Source organism: Erythrolamprus reginae, chromosome 12 (genome assembly GCF_031021105.1).
Source record: "Erythrolamprus reginae isolate rEryReg1 chromosome 12, rEryReg1.hap1, whole genome shotgun sequence".
Taxonomy (NCBI): domain Eukaryota; kingdom Metazoa; phylum Chordata; class Lepidosauria; order Squamata; family Dipsadidae; genus Erythrolamprus; species Erythrolamprus reginae.
The window spans coordinates 474,056-478,189 of NC_091961.1; positions in this window are offsets into that span (position 1 = coordinate 474,056).

Below are 4,134 nucleotides of genomic sequence, written 5' to 3' on the forward strand. Positions count from 1 at the left end.
TTCTGCTTTAAAGAACATGCGTTCCGTGTGGGAAGGGCCCTTTGCCGCTCCCAAGAGGAGCAACCTTGTGTCCGGCAGGGCCACAGACGCTCGGCTGGGCTAGAGACGAGGAGAGCCTCCCTTCCCTGGGCACGTCTGGGGGAGCCAGGCAGCCTCTGGTCTGGAGGGGTGGGGTGGGAAGAGGGTCCCTGGATGCTGCCCAGGGTCTTTGCGTGGCCTCCCTTCCCTGCAGCCCCCTGTCTTCCCCAGCTGAGATTTCAGGGAGTGGCGGTCAAGGAGAGCGGGACCGGTCAGCGGGTGAGTGTTTCCCAACCTTGGCAACTCTGGGAGTTGAAGTCCAAATATCTTCAAGTTGCCAAGGTTGGGAAACACTGCCTTAGGCCACTTCTGGCCATCCCAGCCTTCCTTCACAGGCCAAGGCTGGCCTCCAGCCCCTCCCCTGCCATTCCCCTCTCCCTCCCATTTCAAAGGGAGACCCCCAAGCTGGGGGGGCAGCAGATGGGCCTCCCGTTTTGCTCGGCTTCTTCTCAAAACAAAAGCCTGAGAAATCCATGGGCATCCTGGCCTTCTTCAAGGGGGGGCTTTGTGGCCGAGCAAGGAGCCTTTTGAGAAGAAGCCTAACCCGCCCCCCCCTAGAAACTCCTAAGAGCATCCTCCCCTCCCCTGGCTTGCAAGCACTCATGGTGACCACTGCAATTCCATCTCCTAGAAGGGGCTTGGGAGGGGGCCGGGGGGGACACAAACTCTGCCCTTCCTGTTTAAATGTTTCCCAGCACAGCTTCTCTTTCCCCAGAGACAGAGGGGGAGACAAACAGCCCCCAGGTCAGGCAGAGTGTCTTAGGCCTTGTGGCTGGAATAGCTGAAGCCAAAAGAAAAGGGGGGGGGTACAATAGATGGAGCCACTTTTGCAGCTCCCATGGCCACAGGATCAAGTCCAGGCAGCAGCCACGCAAAGTCATTTCTCCTGAGGGCGGAAGTCAGAAAAGGGAGAAACCAGCAGCTCTGTGGAGCCGGTCGGTCGTGGGGCATTTGGCCGAGCGAGTGGGAGGGCAGCCCCATTGAACCCACTCGAGGGCAGCATTTTTCATACCTTCTCATAAGGTGCGGTTGACTTTCCTAAAGAAGGTACCAATTGCAAGCACGGGGAGAGGACGTCCTGAGACCCGCCCTGTGATAAAATGCGGGGCAGCCGAGGTCTCCAGGCCGGGCTCTGCCTCCTAGAAGGGAGCTGGTCCACCTGGCAGGCAAAGGCCCTGTGTCTTGGTGGGGAAGCAGCCAAGCCCTCTTCTCATTGAACTGGATGGAAAGGCAGGTTTTCTCCCTACTTCCAAACATAAATTGCTGCTTTGAAAAGAGCTGCTCATTTCTCTTGTAACAAGGACCAAATTCCCTTTTGTCAATAAGAAATTGAGAAGTAAATAATTCAGAACGTGCAAAGTAAACAGCTGGAGATGCCTAGCAAAATATAAAAATATCTAAATTTGGTGCTTCAACAGACCATCCAATTCTGTTCAGGCATTTAGTGATAGGCATGTATAGAGAATCTACCTGAGGGGGATTTGCGTAACACCCCCACCCCCCCCGTGTTCCTTTCTGAGCTGTTGTGCCCGGTCAGCTATGCAGGTTGAAGAACTGCTGCTTGGTCCATAGAGCAGTTTGGCCCCTTGATCCCAAGAGACAAACTCCATGAAGAGAAATGGGGGCAGGTACTTACGTCAAACTGCCCCTCGCTGATTTGGTTGCTTCAATGTCCTGCCAAAGGATGAAACAACTGAGGCAATTGATCCTGAGTGACTGTGTGTCAGTGCAGGAGCTGAACAAATGCTATCAAACAACACACCTACCAAGCAGTCCGACAAAAATCAGCCCTCTGAAATAGCAGAGAGAGACCACCAGACTAAGTGACCTCTTAGGGACCCCGGTGTTGGTGAGAGATGAGACCCGGATTCTGGCGCGGCCTCTGGTCTGGTCATTCAGCTGAAGCAAAAGTGTCCACTGAGAACAGGAAAAAAGCCAAGCAAAGGCCTGAAGTACTTGCTGAGTTGTCCACTGGCAACTGGAGGGACGGAGGCTGGATTTTCTGACCTGGGCTCCACCATCTCTTGGATCAATCCAAGTCTCTACCTCTCGGCCTCCGGGATCTCTTCATGCTGCCAATGAATTAACCCCACCACTGAGGGGGGAGGCCTTTTTCATTGCATATTCCATTATTATTAAGTGGTGGCAAAGTGGGTGATGCAAAAATGCAAAAGCTTAAGATGTGTTTCCTCTCCCCCCGAGACCAGATCGGAACCAACGTCCTGGCAATCGCTTGGCAGTGCAGTTGGCTCTGGTGGTGTCCGAGGCTGAAGGTTTCGCAGGGAGGAATTAAACGGAGGAACTCCTCTTGTCCTTGCAGGGGTTCGAAATGGGGGGGGGCCCGTTGCCCGAATGCTCCCAGCAGCTCTGCCAGCAGTGCCCCTCTCCCCTAAGGGGGCTGCCTGCCTGGGGCCAATGGAGCCGCCGAGAGCTGGCAGCTGAGGGGAGGCTGTCTGTCTGTCTGTCTGTCTGTCTGTCTGTCTGTCTGTCTGTCTGTCTGTCTGTCTGGTGCTTCCGTACAGCACGTGGGCTCTAAGAAACGGGAGGAACTGCAAGAGGGTGGGGAGATGAAAACTTAGAGATGATAATCAGGTGAAGTCTCATTATTCATAGCCAACTGGAAACTCCTCTCTGTGTAAAATGGAGATGACCTGTTTTAGGCCTCGGGTCTTTCCCTTGTTTTTAGCCACTGATCTCCCGTTTTGATGCAGTCATTTCTCCCAACTATATGTTGGATGTCACTTTCATTTTTGCATAATTTTTCAAAGCAAAAAATCTGGCTAAATAGTCAAAACGTTCCTTATACTATAATTTAAAAAAAAAAAATCCTATTAGATACCCTTCCTCAAACTTCATCAACGCTAAATGGGTTTCTGATGGATTAGAGCCCTTTGAAAATAATAAGCAAGTAATTGTGTCATTAAATACCAACCGCCTCTCTGCTCCCATTATAGGACTTGCGAGAGAGGTATTTAAGTTGGAGAAAAACTCCATATACTGTAATTACATGTCAACTCTGTTCCCAGAAACATTTGTTTTACGTTGGCTGTCCACGCGTGGATTTTTGAAATAACTTCAGTTGCTGCTGTATTGTGCAGATGATTGATGGCTTTCCCCCCTCATCCAGAAAAGGTGGGTGATGTTTCTTCGGTGAAGCCCAGTTAGCCTTTTTCAAGGGAATGATATAGATAAGCTCATCTGAGCAAGGAATCCAAGGTGAAAAGTTTACGTTTTTAAATTCATTTTCACACTGAAATTAAACTAGGCCCGCCCACCTGTGGCTCGCAGCCTGGCCTCCTCCATCTCCATCTGTGCCGGCTCTCAAACGAACTGGGGTCTTTGCTGGTGATCTGGAAGTGGGCAAAGATGGGCAGGAAACCGACACATACAAGGATGCTCTTAGGAGCGATGCATGGCTTCCAGAGTGCAAGATATTGTGCCCTAAATCCTTTTTTATATCTGCAAAACAATGTGATGGCAGAATATATACGTAGCTTGAGATAAAGCTAATCATCTCGACAAAGATGTTGAGACAAAACAAAAGACTGACATTTCTAAAACAAGGAAAAAGCAGTGATAGCTTTGCTGAAATTGTGATTGCTATCTATTATCAAACCAGAACTACTGGTAGGTTTATCTTTGTGTAGCAACCACTTCATTCTTCGATCGTATTGGTATAGCTACTTTGGAGTATATACCTCAACCATGAAAGCGTAGCATTCTGGTATTAAGAGAATAATGTAACCCTGAGCTGCATCTAGTCTCTAGTCCTTGGAGGTGGTCTTCTACAGAGAAGGAGAAAAAGTGGCCTAGGGAGTTGATGGGCAACATATTCTGGCCCTGAGAAGGGCAGGAAGGTCTTTCACTCACCACCAATTATCAGAGAGAGGCCCAGGTCAGCCAGAAAAAAATGTAATAATAATGCAATGTGTCTCAAGTTAGCTGCAAAAGTTAAATGTCTGTGTCTGACAATCGTTGCTTTAAAGTGCTATTAATGTTTCCCTCTAAATAAATAAAAAACCCACCCCCCACTTTGGCCTTTGACATTGTAAAGTC